The 11,568-nt window shown below is 29.0% G+C and overlaps 1 non-coding gene across 1 annotated transcript; it reads left to right on the top strand.

The window, feature by feature from the left end:
- The first annotated feature begins 7,202 nt into the window (after window positions 1–7,202).
- Window positions 7,203–7,276, top strand: TRNAN-GUU. The gene has a single exon. It is a non-coding gene; the product is annotated as a tRNA-Asn (tRNA).
- The last annotated feature ends 4,292 nt before the right edge of the window (window positions 7,277–11,568 follow it).

Genomic DNA, 11,568 nt, shown 5'->3' with positions numbered 1-11,568 from the left:
GTTGAGTAGGATAATGTGGGTTAAGTTCCTAACAATAAATGATACATTTTGGTATCTCTTAACCGTAATGTTGTTGTTTAACACCTTTAGGCTTTATACCAACCAGCAAGGCTGGTTTACACAGCATAGAATGCTAACATGCAACGATTGATGCGAGATAATACAATGGGTGTTATAGGGCCTGAACTTTTATCAGATTACATCATGAGGAAAGCTTATAAACCAAAAATATTTTCCCCAAGAATGAAGAATTCAGATCCATAAAGTTAATCCTTACCGTGCAATGGCTGTTTTAGTACATTAGCCACAACAGTGTCTCATTTTGCTTGATGTGAATGGAGTAATGTATTTTCGTCGTTCTACAGAAACTGATGCATTCCATGGGAGCATGCTCTTAGGGAAGAAAATGTGATTCCATATGGGAAAAAAAAAAATAAAAGGGGCTAACAACATCAGATAATTAGTTGATGATTATGAACAAAAAGATTTAAGTGTCCTCACAAGACAGATTATCAATTTTGGTTGAAGAAGCTGTACTACCTCATCCATGGTGGGGTTAGATGTGAACAAACCCAAAATCTTCCTCATACTTATGCTTCTGAGGTTCCACTATATTAAACTTAAATGTCATACTTGGTTTTTTCCTAAGCTCGTGTGGTACTTATGGAATCTCCAAAAGCTTCTTGCCCTTCATTATAAGCCACGGGGAGGGTTATTTGGAGCATCTTGTGACATTAAGGATACTAAGAAAATTAGGATTGAGTGATGCATTAAGAATGAGATGCAAATTTATGCTCAACGTACTCAAGATATTTCCTAAGGCTTAAAAGATCATTGAACAATAATTTGGAACTCTTTTATCAGCATTAAATGTGGTATAGGGTGTTTATATAGGAGTTAAAAAGTCAAATTAGATCTAATACTTATTTTGTTATCATTAAATCGAGATTAACTAAATCTTAGTAAAACAATCCTCCCATTTTTTATGATGGCAAAAACAAGATTGCTAAAATTTTCTCCCTCACCATATGCTCCTTTGGTGTAAAAAAAATATTCAAATTTAATAACTTTTAAGAAGTATAATAAGGGTGCTCAAATAATATACCCAAATATAAATAATACAAGGAACAATTAGCAATTGACAAGATATTGATGTTAATTAAGATGTATACATATATAATTAATTTGTACATGACATCAATATTGATAGAATTGTTAAAATAATATTAACATTTTAATACAATAACAAAATAAAATTATTTCTCCTCCTTTTTGTCTTCAATAAAAAGTCTTAATTAATCCTAAATTATATCATAAAAACAAACAATTAACATAATAACATTTTACATAGAAATATGTAAGATATGCAAGATGAAATCATTTTTTTTTCTCTCACTCTTTTATATATTTTATTTTATTATTATTTTTTTAGGACTTGAAAACATATTCCAAATAAAAATTTGGTCATTCTTAGAACATTTTTTCAATTTAAATTTAGAGAAAGAAAAATCGAGGGGAATGAGAGATTTTCCATTGAAACATGTAAGCATATGATTGTTTTATTTCACTTAAGGTTTTCATTAATGATGACTTCTTCTTAGTTCAAACCTTGGGCTCATAATTATGTCAATTTCATCAAAGTGATTTGTTAGCTTTTCTATATATGATTGTAATTCGAAACATTATCAATTTTGCCTCATAAAAATTTCAAATTAATAAGAGGACAAGAGAAATAAGCATATTTAATTTAAGAATCAAAATCTTTACTCCACTTACATTAATATGGTCCATTTGATGATGATTTACATTATCTCCATTTCTCAGGAAGATTCTTTGGTTGCTTGTTCTATTTGTTGTGGAGTTTTCTTCAACCTCATTTGAGGTTTCATTCTCCTTCACTTTCCATTGTTGTTGGGCTAAATTTCATCAATTCTTTTTTCTAATTTATATTTCATCATCATTTTTGGCATATACTCAATAAAAAAAAAAAAGATAGATTGATCAAATATCATAGATGTCTTTGTTGTAGGGAATATTGGATCACTTCATTCCCTATTCCAAGATCAAGTTAGGTGCATGGATGCATCCCTAAGGAATCTAGATCCTAGCAACAAAAGCAAAAATGCATTTTTAAACAAAAATAAATCTAGATATATGGTTTATAAAACTTTATCACATATTTGAATGTTCCCAAATCTTTTTCCCTTTGATGAAGAACCAAATGATGTTGTCAGAAGCCTTGTACACCCACAATCTTCTACCCAATAACTCTTCCTTGAACCTTGGCATTCAAACAATAGGGGGTTTAGAGGATGGAGGTTGGGGTTCTCTTTTTGGATGGTAGAAGAAGCAAAAGATTGAAACCTTAACCTTTAAAGCGATATTTATAGAGTTCTTACTAGACTTAAGTAACTTAAGTTTACCATGAGTTTGAGTCACTTAATCTAGCTCAAAAGAGTCTTAATTCATTAATTAACCCATTAGGGTTGTCTAATTAATCAATTAGTCTAATATAAAGATACCTTCCAATAAGCCATTTGTGATCTTATGAAATTACCAAAATGTCCTTATGCACATAAATGAATTAAGAGTCAATCCAATCCTCATAAACCATGACATTAAGGTATATGAGCTTGAGTGAGGACCGTTGGGACTTGTGGGATAATGAATCAACTACATTCTAGCACCCTATGTAAATGATAATGAGACATTAAGTGCTTGAGTCTATGACCTACTATCCACTATATATAGTCTTACCATGAACTAATGTTTGTAGCCTAACAAAGTGAAAACTCCTAGTCTCTCAAGACTACTTGTACTATCTTCCTATGATGTAATCAATTGACATATCTTAGTTCACAAAGAGTTTATGTCAAGTTCCACTTAATGAACTATTATGACCATAATTTATATGAATGCACCTCCTTAGGATCAACGAAGGAGACACACTGTCTCAATCTTATGAAATATCATGATGCCTCTATTTGAGAATACTTGTTGCTAGCGGTTTCCATCAACAATGACCCAATTCATATGAAATATATGATTACTTTAGGATTTCACTCGTATGTCAAAGTCACTACTAACTTTGACACAAGTTCAGTATTCTCTCACGGTTGAAAGATAATATAACATAACAACTTGGTAAAGTCATGATTACCTAACAGCCTTATGTTATGACTTATTATAGGTCTTGTCCAATGTATAACCATACACACTAGTGCACTTTTCATGGGGAACCCATCTTGATGACCAAAACTATCAATCTCTCAAATTAGGAGATAATGCACTACAGTCTCAAATGGATTGCCTAAGCTTGTGATTTGGTTATGAATAATTCATCTATTTGTAAGGAACCCATAACTTAAATATTTCATACAACTTCTAATGCACCCAAGTCATGTACAATGCAAGAGATGGGGACCAAAATGATCATAAGGTGGAATGAATAAAATAAGGATAGATTGAAGTGAAATTGGAACTTTATTAAATGAATAACAAACTCTGAATTTATTACATCATTTCATGCTTTAAAGGGTTCTATCCTAACATTTATAGAATCGTATAAGCCATTTGAAACTAAGAGATGCTTCATTACATTTTTTCAAAAATTTTCTTTTGTGGAAATTGTATTCAAATGATAAATCAAAATATGATCCTCAAGATTTTCTTAAAAGATGATTAAGGTTTAGCAAAATGATATTTCAAATTAAAGTATTTTAATTTTGGGAGAAACACCATTATCAATATTACCAATGCCAATGATAATTCCTTTTACATTTCTCCATAATAAAAACATATTTCTTTCTTCCAGGGTTAGATCTCTACAAAGAAAATTAAAGTATGCTTTGGTACACATCTCCTCTTGGGTCATATAGAGTTAACAGTTCTTGGTCTAAGGACTTGTGATAATGAGTTATCAAGTTTGAGAGAATATTAGAAGTAATATTGAGGAGTTGATAACATTCACCTCGTTAGATTACAAACACCGATTCATGGGGGGCTTACATGTAATCGTTAGTGGGTCATGGACTTCAATTTTTTTTATCCCGATCCAATATCATAAGATATTAGAGTGTAGTTGAGTTTCTATAGAGGGATGTTAAGTCAACTTTAGATTTGGATTTTGATGGAGTTAATATATTCCTATGGGTTATAATAGTCCATGCTTGAATTCATATTCCTTGGTGACACATTGTTTGGGAGACATATAGGTTCTTTGTTCATATATGTGTATAAGGGAATTTCGGTAAATGCACAAGGTTGATTAATTAATAACATGGTTTTAAAAATCAGATCAGATCGGTCGGTTACAGTTTCGGTTCGGTCATACTAAATGAGTTGGCTAAGGGTTGAATCGGAATCAAACTGATTGAACCGACAATCGAATCGGACGAACTAACCGATTCAAGATTTTTTTTTTTTTTTTTTTTAAGCCAATTTTTTTTTTAAAGCCATTTTTTAAGCCAAAAAAACATTTTGATGCATTTTGCACCAAAACGACAATGTTTCCTAAGGGAACCATATCACTCTATGAGGAGCTCATCCGACCCATTTGTCATAAAGCCCAATAAGCTTTTAGTCTTACAAGTTAATGATTCTTGCATATCTTTTATACCCTACAATCCCTATATATATATTTGCAAGCTGGAAAGCTTGAGCTGAGACCTTCAAGTGTAAAAATTGAAGCTTAATCATTAAGTTATGAAGTTTCTTCATTGTATTATATTTGCAAATAAAAATATATAAAAAAATTAATATTTTTTTTTCAAAATTTTATTCTATAAAAGTATAAAATACTTTCACATTTATTTTTATAATAATTATATAATGTAATTAAAATAATAATATAAATTAATTAATATAATAATTTCAAAATAATAAAATACAAAAGACATGCAAATAAAATTAAATATTATAATTTTTTTTTCATTTTAAATATATCTTTATATTTAAATATTATAAATGTTCTATTTAATAAAATTTAAAATATTAATATATTTATATTTCTCTTCATCATTTAATTTGATATGTCAAATATAAAAATAAAATATTATTAAAATTTTTAATTATATATAATTTTAATTTCTTATAATTATTTAAATTTTTATATAATATATAAATTATTATTTATGACATTACGGTTCAATCACCGGTCCGACCAGTGAACCATGAACTAGTAACTTTTCCAGTTTAATCACCGATCCTATTATGAAAATATTGATTAATAAAGCCTAATATGACTAATTAATTAATTAAGACCCAATGCACTAGTTGAAGTGACCTAAATCAAAGATGCATTTAAGTCTAAGCCGAAAAATAAGCTATACAAACCTTTTTAAGTGTTTAGGGCTTGGGACTTTAGCCATTCTGTTTTCCAAAAGGAGATAGCCCTAGCCTCTATCCCTATAAAGAGGATTCCACCATCCCCACATGCCAATGTTTAAGAAAAAACCATAAGGCGGAAGATCATGAGGTATTTGAGATCCACCCCAACCACTTCACTAACTAGAATTGATTCTTGGAACATCTAGATTGCAAGTATTGCTTTTACACTCCTAGATTTAGGATTTTATTTTGTTTTTATGTTAATGCTTTCATTTGTAGATCTAGAGATCCTTAGGATAGGTTTTTGTGCACCCTAATGATTTTTTTTTCTAATCATTCCTACAACTAGTATTAGAGCCCTAGGTTAGGGAAAGGCATGTTAGAACCTTTCTAAGGTGGGCTTACCTTTGTTTTGAAGGGTTTTTTTTATTCATCCCTAGGTCATAGGGATGAGTGAATGAATGTTAGATGATTGTTTGAATAATCTTCTTTATGAATCCTTTTCTCTAGATTGGGTTGTAATAAAATCCATAAGAAGTATAGGATTTTATTTTTCAATGTAAAAAGTTTTTTTTTCTCTTTTTTTATAGATGGGTTATTAACTCCATTTTTGAGGAGCATATGATTTTTCCATTCCATGTAAAAATATTATCCGTCTATACCTAAGAGAGGAGATTGAAGGTTTTAGACATTCAGGGAGGAAAACCAACCCTCAAGGTAAGCTTTTTCGATGGAAAAGCAAAGGCCTCCTGGACCCCCAAAAGTGAAGCCATAACCTATAGATCTACCCTTCCAAGTCTCTGGTCCTTTTTCCAAGCCATAACAGACAGGTCTATCAACATACTTCCTTGCGTTAAACATGGAGGGATGCGCATGACTAGCTTGGTCTATGTGCATGATATCAGTAAAAGAACAAGCATGAGAATAATCACCATCTGGCCTGTGACCATTCCCCATCGGTCCCCACAATCACATATCCTCCCCATGCCACTGTGTTTGCTCCATCATTTAAGTGGGTCAGAATTTCCCTTGGCCAGTACCCTACTTTAACCAGTACCTCATCTTTCCCAGTTATCGCAAGCCACCAATTTCCGGTTTGAGGATCCTATATATGTAAATTGTTTAGTAATAGCCAGGAGTATGATAACTGCTGGGGAATAAGTTAATATGTTTACTTTAAAGATAATTATCCCAAAATCATATTGATCTCCACCATAGGTTGATTTGTATTATTCAAATTATTATTTTCTTAAATATTTAGGTTATTTTTGGTTGATTGGATATTACATAGATAAGATAGGACATGAGATAACATATCTTATGTCATATTTCGTTAGCAATTATATAACATTAGTTATCTCATCACTTATCATATCCTATATTGAATCAAACACGAAAGATAAAAGATAATATTATTATAACCTTCTTTTTATTTCTCTTCTATATGAGATAAAATAATCTTAAATTAAGGTACGAGATATATATAATCATAAATTTATTTATTTATTTTTATCTAAATTGTACTAAAAAAGAAAAAAGAAAAAAAATGTACATATATATATAAAAAAATGTGCATGTAAAATTGGTTATGATTTTTTAAAATTAAAGTTCAAATAGAACCCTTGATGAATGATCATTTATTGTGATTTAAATATAAGGATAAATGTTTATAAAGTGAAAAAAAAAAAAAAAAACAATGTATGAGTGATTAGGACAGAAAAAAGAAAAAAGTGTATAACAAAAACACAAGAAAAAAATATAATAATAATAAAGGAAGGATTTGTAAGAAAAATATGTGTAAAAAAGGAAGGGAAAAGGCTAAAGAACAAATTAATGTGTATAAATAAAGGCAATAATAATTCATAAGCGCAAAAGCTGGAATAGCTCAGTTGGTTAGAGCGTGTGGCTGTTAACCACAAGGTCGGAGGTTCAAGCCCTCCTTCTAGCGAAATTTATTATTATTTTTTAAATTTTTCCTCAAAAACATGTCTTATTCCATGTGAAGTTATTAAAAGAATCATTCTTTTAATATAATGACTAAATACCTTTATATAGTTTATACATTCTCCAATCTTAAAAAACTATTAAAATAATAAAAAATATTATAATATTCTCTTATTTAATTGTGGCTAATTTTATTTTATTTTTTCCAATTTTCAATTTTTTTCTTATAAGATGAAAACACATCTGATTTCATATGAAGAGATTTATTAATATAATACTTAAAAGTACATTTGTTATCACATAATTTATACCATTTTAATCTTAAAACTATTAAAATAATTTTAAAATTAATATAATAATTTTCTATTATAATATTTTCTTTTAAAATTAATTTTTTATTTTAATAATTCTCTTTATTTCATTTTCATTAATTTTTAGTTTTCTTTTCATTTCTCAAAATTTTCTCATAATATGAAAACACATCTTCTTTCATGTGAAAGAGATTTATAAAAGGAACATTCTTTTAATATAATGACTAAAGTACCTTTATTATCACATAATATATACATTTTCAATCTTACAAAAATATTGAAAATTATAAAAATATTATAATATTTTCTTGTTTAATTGTGGCTAATTCTCAAAATTTTTTCATTTTTCAATTTTTTTTCTTGTAAGGTGAAAACACATCTTATTTCATATGAAGAGATTAACTAAAGGAGTCGTTCTTTTAATGATTAAAGTACCTTTATTATCACATAATTTACACATTTTCAATCTTAAAAACTATTAAAATAATAATAATAAATTATTATAATCTCCTTCTAGTGAAATTAAATTTCTATTTTAATAATTTTTTATTTTTTTCTTTTTCATTTCTCAATTTTTTTTTCCTCATAAGATGAAAACACATCTTGTTTCATGTAAAGAGATTTACAAAAGAATCATTCTTTTAATATAATGACTAAAGTAACTTTATTATCACATAATTTATACAATTGCAATCTTACAAAAACTATTAAAATAAAAAATATTATAATACTTTTTTGTTTGATTGTGGCTAACTCTCAATTTTTATTTTTTTATTTTTTTCATTTTTCAAGCTAAAACCAATGGAAGGCTTAGCTTGAACACTGACAACCTTATATCTATTCAGGTTTGGGGTGGAGAAGGAAAGTAGGTATGAGGGTTCCTTTTACCCTTTCTATGATGAAAGACCTAGGTTGGTTGATGTCGTGCATGGAATAAACTCTAGTTTCCATTTGCTAACAATGAGATAAGGCCTTCTTCAAGTACATACGGATAATCATTCTTCAAGTAGAACCTCAACAAATAGAACTCAAGTCAAGGTCTAACATATCAAAACCATTTTCCATAGGTCATTTATACCTTGGTCTAGTATTTTGTATCCCCCTAATTTTCTTAGTGATCAAAGCCCTTCGCCACAACTTCCAAGATCCATGTGAGTGAGTTAAGATTATTTTTAGGGCTTGTGAACTATTACCAAAGATTCATTGTGAACTACTCGAAGAGGGCTACTCAACTCAAAAATCTCCTAAGGGATGTATGAAACGATCATGGCAATGCACTAATCAGAAGAGTGTCAAAAAGCTTTTGAGGACCTAAAGTAGGTAGTGATTGTTGACCCTATATTGCAATTGTCAAATTACATTAAGCCATTTAAACTACACACAGATGCGTCAAACTATGCTATAAACGGTGTGCTAGCACAATTTTTAGTTTTTTTTTATATAATTTTTTTCTTATAAGACGAAAACACATCTTATTTCTTGTGAAGAAATTTACTAAAAGAGTCATTCCTTTAATATAATGATTAAAGTGCGTTTATTATCACGTAATTTATACATTTTCAATCTTAAAAACTACTAAAAATAATAATAATAAATTATTATGATATTTTCTAACTCAAATGTAGTTGGAATAGTTCAGTTCGCTAGAGCATGTGGTTGTTAACGACAAGGTTGGAGGTTCAAGCTCTCATTTTAGTTAATTAATTTTCCATTTTAAATACTTCTCAAATTTGTTAATTAAAAATAAAATATCAAAACACAGTAGAGAGGTTAGATTAATTACCAATTTTTTCTCAAAAGATTAAAACACAGTAAAGAGATTATATACAATTCTTTTAGTTCATTTATTACTTTTTTTTTTTTTTTTGCATGAGATGAAAACAATTTTTTCTTTTCTTTTGAAGAGATTCATTATTCTTTTAATATAATGACTAAATTACTTTTATTCTCATTAATGTAACATAATTTATATATTTCCTATACAAACTCGCTCTAATTGATGTAAATATTGTCTGTCTTAAGCCCAATGAGTCTTTATGACTTTAAAACATGTTTACATGATTAAAAGAAGCTCATACATACATAGTATCAAAAAAAATTTCCAACTTTTTATGATAGAAAATACAATATCCTCATCATATCCCACAATTGCCCATAGGATGTAAGATCAAGATTTGGTTAGTTTTGTGTTTTTATGATAGCAAAAACAAGATTGAATCTAAGGGTTATATTTAAGTGTGATAGGCAATAAGATTTCCTTTAATCTAATGGTTATATTGAATCTAATATATAATAAAATCTATATATTTTATTATTTTATATATATTTAACCTTATAAATATGTTTTAAAGCTGTGAGAGCCCTTTTAGACCCAAAAATGGATAATATCTAAACGATTGGGTGCAGATCATTACAAATTGTATTAGAGTCGATCCCCGGCCCCAATATGGAGGCTTGTTTGGCACCATAGGGTATGTTTGTCTGTTTGTCCCCACAATCCCATACGACACAATAAAGACGTTGTGTCTACATGGGAATGTGTTTGTGATATCCCATATTCGATGTGGGAGAAAGTTCTTAGCACTATATATGTATAGGCTCTTCTTACTTTGTAGATGTGTTTTAAAACCGTGAGAGCTCTTTTGAGTCCAAAGCAAACAATGTCTACACGGTTAGGTGTAGGTCACTACAAAATGGTATCAAAGTCAATCTTTGACCCTAATATAAGGGTTTGTTTGGTCCCATGAAAGGTGTCTATCTGTTTGGCCCCACAATCTCATAGGACACAACAAGAACGTTATGTTTACATGGGTAAGTGTTTGTGATATTTCATATTAGATAGGAAAGAAAATTCTTGACACTATATATGTATAGGCTCCTCTTACTTGGTTTCAAAGTAGACAATATTTATACAATTGGGTGTAGGTTGTTACAACTTGATGATTAACAAGGATAAGAGGATTATCATGGTCGAGGATGTTGGAATTGAGCCCTGGAAAATACGACATGATGTAACAAATTGAGATTCATTTACAAATTTATTTATTTATTTATGTTTATTAGTTTCTTTTAAATATCTCATTTGTATTAATTGGTTATTTGAGCATACACGCCCTACATTACTTATATTGTACATGACTTGGGTGCATTAGGAGTTGGATAAAAAAATCCAAATCATAGGTTCTTTGTAGAGTAATGAGTTGTTCACAATTGGTTCATGGATTTAGGTTATCCATATGAGACTGTAGTATACTACCTCCTAATTGGAGAGATAGCTTGTCTTGGCTGTCAGGATGATTTTCCTATGGTGAGTGTACTAGTGAATGTGATACGCATTGGAAAGGACCTACGGTGAATCATGACACAAGGCTATCAGTTGTCATGATTCATCAAACTACTATACTGCATGGACTTTTAACCTTGAGATGATATTGGATTTGTGCCAAAGTTAATAGGAGCCTTTGACCCATGGGTGGGACCATAAAGTGTTCATATATCCCTATGGATTTGGGTCACTATTGATGGAGGCTAGTGACAATAGGTATTCTCAATAGAGATGCTATGATATCTCATAGATTAAGACCATGTGTCCCCTTGAGTGATCTAAAGGATATGTAATCTAGAAGTTCTTATAAATGAATGAAATATAGTTTATTTTAAAATCCAATTTTATTGTATTAAATAATTATAAATAAATTGTTTTATTATAAAAGAAAGTCAATTTCAACATAAACCTATTAAAAATGGATCATCACTTAATATAATTTTAGGAATTTTAATTTTATTACATAAAATGAATTAATGTTTGATTTAAAAAATATATATTTTACAATTTAATAATAAATTTTTTAAAAAATGATAAATTTTTAAAAGAAATCCATTAAAAGTATATTCCATAAATTGGTTAAAATATATAATAAAATGTTTTAATTTATTATATAAAGGATTCAACAATAAAATCTTTATTTTATAAAAAAATAATAAA

This window comes from Vitis riparia, chromosome 2 (genome assembly GCF_004353265.1).
Source record: "Vitis riparia cultivar Riparia Gloire de Montpellier isolate 1030 chromosome 2, EGFV_Vit.rip_1.0, whole genome shotgun sequence".
Lineage (NCBI taxonomy): Eukaryota > Viridiplantae > Streptophyta > Magnoliopsida > Vitales > Vitaceae > Vitis > Vitis riparia.
This window is presented reverse-complemented; position numbering and strand designations above follow the sequence as displayed.